We start from the raw sequence: 14,734 nt of genomic DNA on the forward strand, positions 1-14,734 counted from the left end.
AATTAGAGCAGTATAAGTTGAATAATAAAGGGAATTCGTTTCTTTAAGATGGTTAAGGTCTCTAAGAAGAATTTCTCTAAGATTTCAAAAGGTTGAGCATAAAGATGTGAATGCTGATTAAACATAATACCTAGACAAACAGCCAGGTGGTGCGTCCCAATACTCTCATAGCTACTGGGATGAACTGAAATTTCTGTAAGGAAAACAAATCTTGAGTTTCTCTAGTTTTGTCAATTTATATTTCACATGGACTTAAAAGAATGGAACACATTAAGAATGACTTTTTCTAAAGTGGGAAAACAAAAGCAAAACACAAGGGCTGGGAAAGCAGACTGATGGATAAATAGACAAGAAGCAAAATCAATGCATCATTACTGTGTGTCTTTTGTTCCATTAATAATCATGTGTTTGTGTAAGTTTTGCAAAACTTATCTCTGGGTAAATGTGTGCAGAGCTAATTAGCAAATAGATTACATACATATTTTGTTGTTTAGTCACTAAATCCGACTCTTTTGTGACCCCGTGGATGTATCCTGCCAGGTTCATTTGTCCATGGAATTCTCCAGGCAAGAATACTGGAGTGGGTTGCCATGCCCTCCTCCAGGGGATCTTCCCAACCCAGGGATCAAACCTGTGTCTCCTGCATTGGCAGGCAGATTCTTTACTGATAAGCCATCAGTGAAGCCCTAGGTATACACACAAGTACATGTATGTGTGCATTTATACACACAATCTATGCATTTTTATACACATAATCTATGTGGAATATATGTATAAGAGAGTCATTTCCTAGGCAGGTTGATAGGGAGTCTAGGGGTCCCCAAGGAGAGAGGGGTCTGGAATTCTCAAGGAGGAAGAAAGGATAAACTTTTTTTCTTTCTCCACATTCCTTAGGATTATATAACAATAATGTATTCTGCCTGAGGACAGTCTCTGGATTAAGGACAGTCTTTGGATTAAACTTTCTGGCTAATTCTGTTATCTTAAAATGTAAATTATGGGAGTAGGTCTGATGAGGTCTTTACAACCTCCAGACATTCTTTGGATTCACTGGAGAGTATATAACTTCATTGTTAACACTAGCAAGCAGGTATTCTTTCTACCCTCTTCTGATGCCTATGTCAGAAGCTTTCTCTATCTCCTTTATACTTTAATAAAACTTTATTACACAAAAGCTCTGAGCGATCAAGCCTCGTCTCTGGCCCTGGATTGAATTCTTCTCCTCTGGGGGCCAAGAATCCTGGTGTATTTGCATGATTCAACAACAACCTTTCATGTAGATGCCATTTTCCTTAATAAAGCCAAATCTAGGACTGTCAAGGTTCCCCCTATAGGAAGATAGTCCTTCATGAATTAACCAAGTGAGCCAGAAGTCACTCCGAATTTCCTTGATTTCTCTTTTTCCTCTTTCCCACTTGTGGGAACTAACCTTAGGGAAAGGGGGATGCTGTGGTCCATTTTTACAATGTTATTCATTACTAGACTCAAAGAACTTTCCTTTGATTCCTTCTGAAGCATAAATCCTTCTTTTGATTCCTTCAAACCTCCTCCTAGAGCTAAAAAGTACCAAATGGAAAGTGAAAGGGGCGCACTCAGACAGGAAATAAAGGCAGTGACCCCCAAACAGAGCACTGGGATTTAGGAGCATCCATTCTGGGTAAGACTCTCTAACTCTCCATGAGATTCTGGGGAAAAAGGCTTTCTCATTTTCAGGTTCTCAGCTTGTTTCTAAGGGGCACCATTTTTAATATTCACACTCCTTTTGGGCTCAAATAAACTGATTTCTTTCACAGTGATGATGGAGAGAGATGGAGACTTCTTCTTTTTCACCTGCAGCTTAGCTTTCTGCTTCATCCTAAGTGATTGGCAAAGGAATGACTTCATCTGCAAGACCCTACCCTTTCTTCAGCATGTGAGAAGTTGCTTCAGTTCTGGACCATAGCCTGCCAGGATTCTCTGTCCATGGGATTTTCCAGGCAAGAATACTGGAGTGGGTTGAGGTTTCCTCCTCCAGGGGATCTTCCTAAGCCAGATCTCTTATGTCTCCTACAGTGGGAGGTGGGTTCTTTACCACAAGAGCCACCTGTTCAGCTCAGCTCAGCCATGTCCTACTCGTTGTCACCCCATGAACTGCAGCACACCATGCTTCCCTGTTCATCACCAACTCCTGGAACTTGTTCAAACTCATGTCCATTGAGTTGGTGATGCCATCCAATCATCTCATCCTCTGTTGTCCCCTTCTCATGCCTTCTATCTTTCCCAGCATCCCGGGAAGTTCCACTTTTAGCATGAGAATATCTAAATTCAGTAGGTAACACAGGAACCTGGTTATCAGTGAAAAAACAGATTAACCTCGAAGCAGGAAGTAACATAATTACAAACTCAAGTCATACACTGAGAGTATAGTAAAATCACTGCAAACTAATTATTTCCTTTACTTAGGAATTCAATAGGACATCCCTTTAAACCATCAATTATCCTTACTAAGATGGACTGGAATGGGTGAATTTAACTCAGATGATCATTATATCTACTACTGTGGGCAGGAATCCCTTAGAAGAAATGGAGTAGCCATCATAGTCAACAAAAGAGCCCAAAATGCAGTACTTGGATGCAATTTCAGAAAGGACAGAATGATCTCTGTTCATTTCCAAGGCAAACCATTCAATATCACGGTAATTCAAGTCTATGCCCCGACCAGTAACGCTGAAGAAGCTGAAGTTGAACAGTCCTATGAAGACCTACAAGACCTTCTAGAACTAATACCCAAAAAAGATGTCCTTTTCATTATAGGGGACTGGAATGCAAAAGTAGGAAGTCAAGAAACACCTGGAATAACAGGCAAATTTGGCCTTGGAGTACACAATGAAGCAGGGCAAAGGCTAATAGAGTTTTGCCAAGAGAACGCACTGGTCATAGCAAACACCCTCCCCCAACAACACAAGAGAAGACTCTACACATAGACATTACCAGAAGGTCAACACCGAAATCAGACTGATCATATTCTTTGCAGCCAAAGATGGAGAAGCTCTATACAGTCAGCAAAAACAAGACTGGGAGCTGATTGTGGCTCGGATTATGAACTCCTTATTGCCAAATTCAGACTGAAATTGAAGACAGTGGAGAAAACCACTACACCATTCAGGTATGACCCAAAATAAACCCCTTATGACTATACAGTGGAAATGAAAAACAGATTTAAGGGACTAGATCTGATAGACAGTGCCTATGGATGGAGGTTCATGACATTGTACAGGAGACAGGAATCAAGACCATCTCCAACAAAAAGGAATGCAAAAAAGCAAAATGGCTGTCTTTTGCTTTGTAAAAGGAGCTATTTGTAAGAGGAGCCCTTACAAATAGCTGTGAAAAGAAAGGAAGTGAAAAGTAAAAGAATAAAGGAAAGATATACCAATTTGAATGCAGAGTCCCAAAGAATAGCAAGGAGAGATAAGAAAGACTTTCTCAGCAATCAATGCAAAGAAATAGAGGAAAACAACAGAATGGGAAAGACTAGCGATCTCTTCAAGAAAATTAGAGATACCAAGGGAACACTTCATGCAAAGATGGGCTCAATAAAGGACAGAAATGGTAGGGACCTAACAGAAGCAGAAAATATTAAGAAGAGGTGGCAAGAATACACAGAACTGTACAAAAAAGATCTTCACGACCCAAATAATCACGGTGGTGTGATCACTCACCTAGAGCCAGACATTCTGGAATGTAAAGTCAAGTGGGCCTTAGGAAGCATCACTACGAACAAAGCTAGTGGAGGTGATGGAATTCCAGTTGAGCTATTTCAAATCCTGAAAGATGATGCTGTTAAAGTGCCACACTCAATATGCTGGCAAATTTGGAAAACTCAGCAGTGGCCACAGGACTGGAAAAGGTCAGTTTTCATTCCAATCCCAAAGAAAGGTATTGCCAAAGAATGCTCAAACTACCGCACAATTGCACTCATCTCACATGCTAGTAAAGTAATGCTTAAAATTCTCCAAGCCAGGCTTCAGCAATATGTGAACCGTGAACTTCCAGATGTTCAAGCTGGTTTTAGAAAATGCAGAGGAACCAGAGATCAAATTGCCAACATCTGCTGGTCATCGAAAAAGCAAGAGAGTCCCAGAAAAACATCTATTTCTGCTTTATTGACTATGCCAAAGCCTTTGACTGTGTGGATCACAATAAACTGTGGAAAATTCTGAAAGAGATGGGAATACCAGACCACTTGACCTGCCTCTTGAGAAACCTGTATGCAGGTCAGGAAGCAACAGTTAGAATTGGACATGGAACAACAGACTGGTTTGAAATAGGTAAAGGAGAACGTCAGGGCTGTATATTGTCATCCTGCTTATTTAATTTATAGGCAGAGTACATCATGAGAAACGCTGGGTTGGAAGAAGCAAAAGCTGGAATCAAGATTGCCGGGAGAAATATCAATAACCTTAGACATGAAGATGATACCACCCTTATGGCAGAAAGTGAAGAAGAACTAAAGAGCCTCTTGATGAAAGTGAAAGTGGAGAGTGAAAAAGTTGGCTTAAAGCTCAACATTCAGAAAACTAAGATCATGGCATCCGATCCCATCACTTCATGGCAAATAGATGGGGAAACAGTGGCTGACTTTATTTTTCTGGGCTCCAAAATCACTGCAGATGGTGATTGCTGCTGCTGCTGCTGCTAAGTCACTTCAGTCGTGTCCGACTCTCTGTGACCCCATAGACGGCAGCCACCAGGCTCCCCCATCCCTGGGATTCTCCAGGGCAGAACACTGCAGTGGGTTGCCATTTCCTTCTCCAATGCAGGAAAGTGAAAAGTGAAAGTGAAGTCGCTCAGTCATGTCCGACTCTTAGCGACCCCATGGACTGCAGCCTACCAGGCTCCTCCATCCATGGGATTTTCCAGGCAAGAGTACTGGAGTGGGGTGCCATTGCCTTCTCTGAATTAAAACACGCTTGCTCCTTGGAAGGAAAGTTATGACCAACCTAGGCAGCATATTAAAGGCAGAGACATTACTTTGCCAAAAAAGGTCCGTCTAGTCAAGGCTACGGTTTTTCCAGTGGTCATGTATGGATGTGAGAGTTGGACTGTGAAGAAAGCTGAGTGCCAAAGAATTGATGCTTTTGAACTGTGGTGTTGGAGAAGACTCTTGAGAGTCCCTTGGACTGCAAGGAGATCCAACCAGTCCATCCTGAAGTAAATCAGTCCTGGGTGTTCATTGGAAGGACTGATGCTGAAGCTGAAACTAGAATACTTTGGCCACCTGATGCAAAGAGCTGACTCTTTGGAAAAGACCCTGATGCTGGGAAAGATTGAGGGCAGGAGGAGAAGGACACGACAGAGGATGAGATGGTTGGATGGCTCACTGACTCGATGGACGTGGGATTGGGTGGACTCCGGGAGTTGGTGATGGATAGGAAAGCCTGGCGTGCTGCTGTTCATGGGGTTACAAAGAGCCAGATATGGCTGAGTGACTGAACTGCACTGAACTATCCTTATTTTGATGTTATCATTGTACTTATCATTATAGGGGACCTTAAAATTAAGACTAAAGATGCTTGACATTTCATAGAGGTCTGACTTCTAGGGACCTGAGATCCTCTGTTGCTGGACGGTGTCAGCAAAGTTCATCTCGCCTATAAACCTATTTGGTAAAGATTTCATGGTAATTTAACTACTGAATGCAAGTTTCCAGTTGTTTTGAATCAGGAAAGTGAAAGTGTTAGTCGCTCAGGCATGTCCGACACATGTGACACCATAGACTATTGCCTGCCAGTGCACTCTGTCCCAGGGAATTTTCCAGGCAAGAATACTGGAGTGGGTTGCCATGCCCTCCTCCAAACTCAGGGATCTTCTAAACTCAGGGATCGAACCTGGGTCTCTCGAACTGTGGGCAGACTGTTTACCATCTGAGCCAGCAGGGAAGCCCATTGAATCAGAGGGAAAAATACTATCTCAGTTCCTGGGACAGGGAGTGAGAGTAGTTGGTTTTAAGCAGAGGGGTTAAAGGCAAGTTCTGGAAAGTCTGCATTAGGACATATGATGGACACACAGGTAAAACATTAGAGACACAGGTTAAGTGAGCAAAGGCAAACAGGCCTGGCTTCATTATGGAGACCAAACCTAGAACCACCACGGCCACCTCCAGAGAGAATAGGCAGGGCAGAAGGAATTCTACTGGAAGGAGAGGGAGGGTGCACAGTAGCTTTTGCCCTTATGATGGGGTCTAGAGAGCCTGGACTTGGCTTTTTGCCCCAAATGAAGCAGGGAAGTCCAGAATGCACATGGTCCGCTTTACAGGGACTTAAGTTTCTTGGGCTCTTCTGCACTGCTGGGGGCTTTTCTAGTAGATGGGGACCCCAAGGAGGCTCTTGGACCAGGTGTGAGCTACAGGCTCACCTACTAAACCGAGGGTAGAGCCTGTTTTACCAAAAGCACGTGGACTGAGGGGAAGAACTGGCTGGCTGTCAAGAGGAAAGTCTGCAAACCAGAAAAACACAAAACAGAGATTTCTACTTTCACAACTGCTGAGGATCAGCTAACGATTCATTAACCAACTAGTTAGGACCCCAGGTAGAGTGACTCATCACCTTTGACTATCTCTGATCCATCACTCTTACTTCTGGGATGTGGTCGAGGTCTCTGTGCCGGAACCCACTCTGGTACAAATGAGATTCATGTTGATGTATGGCAAAACCAATACAATATTGTAAAGTAATTAACCTCCAATTAAAATAAATAAATTTATATTAAAAAATAAAAAAAAAAAAAGAAAGAAATGAGTCACTATTCCAGAAATGCAATCGTTCACTCCTACTAGTGATGCTGAAGACAGAGGGCAAAATGAGTAATCTGGGCTCCTGGAAAATCAATACGTGCACAGACAAGTATTGTGTGTAAACTGTACTTTTCCTTTTAACTGATAAAAGGAATCCTGAAAAGCAGGCTTTCGCAAAACAAACAAAATCCTTTCTGCAGGGACATCTTCTCTTCCATCTTCTGATTGTGTGTCCTGGCCAGGAAGGCCCAGGTCTCAACGTGCCCTCCCTCCTTGCCCCCTCACTGGCCTCTGCTCCCACCTCACTAGGTCCCTTCCCTTCTCTGGTCCCTTAGCAGGCCATGCCCCAGGATCTGTGCCTTGGTCTTTCCCACCACACAGCTCATGGCCTCTCTGCCTTCATCACTTTGTCCATGTCTCTGACTCCCAAGGGTCATTCTCAGTTCTAATCTTGGTGCCCCTGATGGCAGGAGCCGAAGTGCCAGCAGAGAGCCAGTGGTGGTAACAATGGGCCCTTCCCTAAGCCAGGAAATGTCCCAAAGACCTCAAGGTCTTAACATATTTCACCTTACAACTTTATCAGGAAGGTGCTTTTACGATTTCTGTTTTAAATACATGGACACTAAGGGCAGGGCAGGTGAACATCACACCCGGAATCATGACTGGCTAAGGGTCCTTTCCCCCATGTATTGGATGCCCTTTATAACCCAGACCTCCTCTCCTCCTCCCGTGGGAGGGGAGAGCAGGCAGCCTGCCCAAGATCATCGCCTGGGGTCAGAGGGGAGAACGTGTGCATCTCTACTTAACCGATATAACCAAACAAAACACAGCAGTTCAGAACTATCATATTTCCTCTACACACTGGTGCTGGCTTCTCACTGGGCCCACGTTTCAGATGACGGTGTATTTTTTACTGGAAGTCACAACATGCCAAGAATGACAGTCAGCACTGCAGACAGTGACTGCAGCCATGGAATTAAAAGATGCTTGCTGCTTGGAAGAAAAGCTATGACAAATCTAGACAGCATATTAAAAAGCCACAAAGGTCTGCATAGTCAAAGCTATGGTTTGCCAACAAAGGTCTGCATAGTCAAAGCTACGGTTCTTCCAGTAGTACATGTATGGATGTGAGAAGTGGACCATAAAGAAGGCTGAATGCTGAAGAATTGATGTGTTTGAACTGTGGTGCTGGAGAAGACTCTTGACAATTCCTTGGATAGCAAGGAGACCAAACCAGGCAGTCCTAAAGGAAATCAACCCTGAATATTCATTAGCAGGACTGATGCTGAAGCTGAAGCTCCGATACCTTGGCCACTTGGTGTGAATAGCCAACTCACCGGCAAAGAACACTGATGCTGGAGTTTGCTCAGATTCCTGCCCATTGAGTCCGTGATGCTATCTAACCATTTATATATAGTTTTTGTAGTAATCCTTCCTAAGGACCACTTGACTTCACACTCCAGGATGTCTGGCTCTAGGTGAGTGATCATACCATTGTGGTTATTCCAGTCATTAAGACCTTTTCTGTATGGTTCTTCTGTGTATTTTTGCCACCTCTTCTTAATCTCTTCTGCTTCTGTTTGGCCCTTACCATTTCTGTCCTTTATCATGCCCATCCTTGCATGAAATGTTCCCTTGACATCTCCAGTTTTTTGAGGAGATCTCTGGTCTTTCCCATTCTATTGCTTTCCTCTAATTCTTTGAATCATTCATTTAAGAAGGTGTTCTTATCTCTCCTTGATATTCTCTGGAACTCTGCATTCAGTTGGGCATATCTTTCCCTTTCTCCTTGCCTTTCACTTCTTTCCTCAGCTATCTGTAAAGCCGCCTCGGATAACCATTTGCCTTCTTGCATTTCTTTTTCTTTGGGATGGTTTTGGTTACTGCCTCCTGTATGATATTAACAACTTCCATCCATAGTTCTTCAGGCACTCTATCCACCAGATCTAATTCCTTGACTCTATTGTTACTTCCACTGAATAATCATAAGGGATTTTATTTAGGTCATAGAGTAATTGCCCTCTACTCTTCCCCAGTTGCATAATGGACATCTTCCAACCTGGGGGAGGCTTATCTTCCAGTGTCATATCTTTTTGTCTTTTCATACTGGTCATGAACCATCCCTTTCATGAATCACAGCCTTGTTGTTGTGAAGGGGCTTGCATAACTCAGTGAAGCTATGAGCCACCAGGGAAACTGCAACCTAGATTTTCCTAATGATATTAATGGGGCTTCCCAGGTGGCTTAGCTGTAAAGAATCCACCTGCCAAAGTAGAAGACACGGGTTTGATCACAGAAGGCAATAGCAACCTACTCGAATACTCTTGCCTGGGAAATCCCATGGACAGAGGAGTCTGGTGGGTTGCAGTCCATGGGACCAGAAAAGAGTTGGACATGACTTAGTGACTAAACAACAACAATGATATTTATAAGCAGTATTTCTTAATAATATCTACTAATATAACATCCAATAATAATTTTAGTAAGACACTAGGTAATTTTTTAAAAGTTCATCAGATCAGATCAGTCGCTCAGTCGTGTCCGACTCTTTGCAACCCCATGAATCGCAGCATGCCAGGCCTCCCTGTCCATCACCAACTCCCGGAGTTCACTGAGACTCACATCCATCGAGTCAGTGATGCCATCCAGCCATCTCATCCTCTGTCGTCCCCTTCTCCTCTTGCCCCCAATCCCTCCCAGCATCAGAGTCTTTTCCAATGAGTCAACTTAAAAGTTCATAGTTTAAGATTATTGGTCAAATACTGTGGCTTGAAGCAAAACATGGAGAACAAGTCTGACAGAGCCAACTGAAAGTCCAGTTGCTAATTTGGGCTCAAATTCAGCATCGAGGATGTGTCACTGTATTTATTTATCCATTACAATGAATAACAAAAAGAATATAGAGTTTCACTGTGAAACATGTTTGCAAAATGTTAGATTCCTTTATCATGTTTGAAAACCTGCTTTTGAGATGGTGTACATCAAGGATTACAATATCCTGAAACAGGATTAATCAAACTTGATTAAAAGATGCTATTCATGATGCAGCCTACACATTAAGCTATGTCAGTAAATGTATTAGCCGTAACTTTTTCTTCTTTTACGGAGAAGAATATTTGTAACACCATCAGTATGCCAGGTACATGAGTTTTGCTTTTTTTCTGGTTATTTCATCAATCACATTTTTAAAATAAAGATGCTATGAATGATCACTTCCAATGTTACTGAGTCCTTTCATATAAGTTCATTTTAAGATTTATATGACCTACATGTTTAAAAACAACATATATTAAACTCAATATTTGGCATAGCACCAACAACATAGTAGCTGTGATGATACTTAAGAAATTCACACTTTATGGAAGACAATATACAGTTAACATATAGTTCTCAGCATAGGCTGCTATGAAGTAAATACTATATAAAAACTTTTTTCAAAGTTATTGCTGACTTAAGGAAATCAAATTCTATCACCTCTTTTTATAAAAGTTTTTTGTGCATTTTTTGTTGGAATACACAAGAGCAGTTAAAACTGGAAAGTCCAAAGTTTTGCTCTGATCTATATGATTCAGCTAAGCAAGCTTAAAAAAGCCAACTACTTAGAATGAATCCTTTCATATTCTATGACTTAGAAAAATTCTTCTAAATTAAAAAAGATATACATATATAATTTCATATATGTATAAATATATATATAAACAATCACTTTGCTGAACAACTGAAACTAACATAACACTGTAAATTAACTATATTTGAATTAAAAAAAAATAGCCTAAATATATACATACACATAAGTCATCAAAACACCAAAAGGGAAAAAAAAAGTTAACAGGAAGCTTCTGGTTTCCAGTCTAATGACTGAATTGGGGCTATTTTGATTTCAAATTCTTACTTTGAAATCGAAGGTTTGCTTCAAAATTCCTCATTGAAACTCGTTAATAGAAAAAAGACACTGGTCTGCAATAAGATGAATAAGTCACATATTAGAAAAGAAAGAAAAAGAAAACAAAGCAAAGACCACACATGCCATCAGCAATTATCAGACAGACCAGACCTATTTAGACAATTTGTATCAATACCTTCATTCCTTCATTCACTCCTACACACAGCAAACTGGTGCTTTCCCTCATCCTCCAAGAAAACCATAAAAGATGGTATGCAATTTCCATTTCCTTTTTATAAATAGAAATGTCCATGCAAATATGTGCCTAAGAGTGTGGAGTCTAGCCTGCATATACATGGGTCAATTTTTCCAATTCTCCACTTATTTAAGGCACAAAATGTGCAGATATCAGTTTCCTCCCACAAAGGAGAATTACATCAAAGACGTAAGGAAAAGTGCTTTGAGAATTGTAATGTGCTCTAAAAATATGTTTGCAATGGTAAAGAGGTTTACATGGTTGGCTATTTAATAATACATAAAAAACTTTAACACACTGTCTCCAAAAATGTATAAAAGTTAGAAAGAAGCCTAAAAGCTGGAAAAGTTTAAATCATAAATTATAATGCTGAGATAAACTACTCTGAACCCCAGACATAAGAGATGTTGGTTCTAGTAACATTCACTTAGGAAGGACCAAAGTTCATTCTTCAAAAGAAGATGCAAAAATGCTATCGTAAAAGAAGCATTAGATTGTGGACTACAATTTTAGATTTGGGATGTCTCAGTTAAATCTGAACATTCTGCTGCTGCTGCTGCTAAGTTACTTCAGTCGTGTCCGACTCTGTGCGACCCCATAGACGGCAGCCCACCAGACTCCCCCGTCCCTGGGACTCTCCAGGCAAGAACACTGGAGTGGGTTGCCATTTCCTTCTCTAATACATGAAAGTGAAAAGTGAAAGTGAAGTCGTTCAGTCATGTCCAACTCTTAGCGACCCCATGAACTGCAGCCCACCAGGCTCCTCCGTCCGTGGGATTTTCCAGGCAAGAGTTACCTTACTGTGAATGCCATTACCTTCTCTGTGAACATTCTGACACATTCCTTTATTTAAAAAAACAAAACTCTACAAGAAAGGCATTATTGTATTTTATGTACTCATTTCGCATGATGCCAGGTTATTAGTTCTCTTTACATGAAGCCATAATTATTCAATTCTGGTTCTAGATCTGGTTCTGTCTCTTTTGCCTGTATCTGACCTTCGGTTGGTGGTACAATATTTTTTTTTTTTTCAGAAATAACATCTATTTAAAGCCAATGCTTTTAGCATTCTTTTTTAAATTTTTAAATGGAAGATAATTGCTTTACAGTGTTGTGTTGGTTTCTGCCATACAACAACACTAATCAGCCATAAATACATATATATATGTGTGTGTGTGTGTGTGTGTGTGTATTTCCTCTCTCCTGAGCCTCCATGCCAACCCCCATAACCCACCCCTCCAGGTCATCAGAGAACACCAGGCTAGGCTCCCCATGCTATACAGAAGCGTCCCACCAGCTACCTTACACATGGTAGTGTATATATATGTCAGTGCTATTCTCTCAAATCATCCCACCACCTCCTTCCCTCGCTGTGTCCACCAAATAGGTTTTCTGCGTCTGCATCTCCATTCCTGCCCTGCAAACAGGTTCATCAGTACCATTTCCTAGATTCCATGTGTGTGTGCTAAGTCCATTCAGTCATATTTGACTCTTTGTGACCCTATGGACTGCTGCCCACCACGCTCCTCTGTCCATGGGGAATCTCCATGCAAGAATACTGGAGTGGGTTGCCATTCCCTTCTCTAAGGGATCTTCCCAATCCGGCAATCAAAACCACCTCTCCTAGGTTTCCTGCATCACAGGCAGGTTCTTTCCCACTAGTGCCACCTGGGAAGGCCCCTAGATTCCCTATGTATGTGTGCGTGTTGGTTGCTCTATCATGTCCGACTCTTTGAGACCCCATGAAGCATACAGCCCACCAGGCTCCTCTGTCCATGGAATTCTCCAGGCAAGAGAGTGGGTTGCCATTCCCCTCTCCAGGGGATCTTCTCAACCCAGGGATTGAAGCCAGGTCTCCTGCACTGAAGGCAGAATCTTTACCGTGTGAGCCACCAGGGAAGCCCAGATTCCACACATATGAGTGAATATACAATATTTGTTTTTCTTTCTGACATTAGTATTCTTAAAAATAACATAGTAACTTGCAATTCATATAACACTGATTTGCCTATAAGTTTACTCCTACAAAGGATGAGTGGCCAATATACTCTTATTCGCTCTCATTTCTTACAGCTATTTCTCTTTCTTGGTTTATAATGGGCACTCATTAAATATATGTCACATAATCCATAACTTGAAAAGATGACAGTCTGATGATGATATGCTGAAAGAAGAAAAAAGGCTATAAAAGGGATAGCAATATAAAATGAAAAGGATATGCCATTTAAAAGTGTAACACATTTAATACACAATATGAAATAAAGAAGCTAAGGTGTAGTGAGAGAAACATAAATTTGGATTCCTATTAGGCCAAATTCCCCTAATATGAAAATTTAAAAACCTCTTCACTGAAGATTATATGCTTATCCTCACTTTATATTTTAAATGTTAAATAAAGCACTGCCAATTCAATTATGTATTTTCCTATTTAGCATTTCCTAAAGAGTGTGCTACTGTTCTATTTCTACATGTTTTCAATAACATATTTAAAAAGAATATTTAAAAACAGAGAGCTTTGGAGAAGGGATAGATTGGGGGTTTTGCATCAGCAGATGCAAACTATTATATACAGGATGGATAAACAACAAGTTCCTACTATATGGCATAGAGAACTATATTCAATATGCTGTGATAAACCACAATGGAAAAGAATATAAAAAAGGATTATATACATATGTATAATTGAATCACTTTGCTATACAGCAGAAACTAACCTATTGTAAACGAACTATATCCCAGTACAGCAAAATTTAAAAATAAATGAATAGAGAGTGTTGTGTTATCTGAAGAGCATTCTACCCACACTTGCCAAGAATACCAAAGGATTTAGAGCAAATTTCTGGACAAAGATGATAGAGATCCTTGTTTCGACTGAAAGCCTAGAGGAACAGGATGCTGAATAATGCAAATATAAGAATTTTTCTTATTTCTAGTAGTTAGCAGTGAACATTTACTATAATTCTCCTTTACAATGGAGGTTTTACCTCATACAATATTTACCTTAAGCCCTCCAAGTAGGCTTGAATTGTGCTAAAGAAGCTATCTTAAAGAATACCATAAAATGGTCCCATTCTGCCTTTTATGTATGTAGAGGTGATTTCTTTTTACAAAAGAATCTATGCAAACCCCTCAATACAGTACACTTGCATTGTGTGCTCTATCAGAGAAAATACCCAAAAATTCCTTGAGATGAATTTTAAGTATACCACCAGAATCAAGTCAGATGCCAGCTATAAAGACATACAAGGAACCTGACATATCTATAGTATTCACAGATGCAGATATATATTTATGGGACTCTGCATAAATCAAATGCCTATGAATAAAACATCATTTAACTCTACAGGAATTCAATTCCAATTTCAGAAGTAGAGCATCACTAAAGCCTTGGCCACTGTTGAAACAAGAAAGCAAAAAAAAAAATTTTTTTTTCTCAATAATAACAACTTCTTTAATACTTTATATTCAAATTTGTAATCAATGTTGAAAACAACTTCAGCCTGATGTTTATTTTCAGACACAAAAATGAAGGTAACAAAGGTTTTCTAAATTTCCAATTTTTAGTGTAACCTGTGTCCACTTTCCACTCATGCATGGAAACATGCAAGGTGACAAAGCGCGCGTCTCCTGAGACAAGAAATACCTAGACCACAGTGTCTGAAGTCAAACGGTACAGCCTCCATCCTGGGTTTCTACTGCACCACAGAAAGCTGTTCCAGATCTCACAACCAGCTGAAACCCTCAAGCACCTACAAATGTTCGGATCAAAAGATAGTCTTTGCTACTGAACTGCAGAAGGTACTAGAGATCCACGACCAAC

General features: G+C 40.7%; 1 protein-coding gene across 2 annotated transcripts in view; it reads right to left on the reverse strand.

Annotated features, from left to right (window-relative positions):
* CTNND2 (catenin (cadherin-associated protein), delta 2) overlaps window positions 1–14,734 on the reverse strand; it is a 914,052-nt gene that overhangs the window by 402,386 nt on the left and 496,932 nt on the right. The window lies entirely within an intron of this gene.

The sequence above is a fragment of the Bison bison genome, unplaced genomic scaffold (genome assembly GCF_000754665.1).
Source record: "Bison bison bison isolate TAMUID 2011002044 unplaced genomic scaffold, Bison_UMD1.0 scf7180017863887, whole genome shotgun sequence".
NCBI lineage: Eukaryota > Metazoa > Chordata > Mammalia > Artiodactyla > Bovidae > Bison > Bison bison.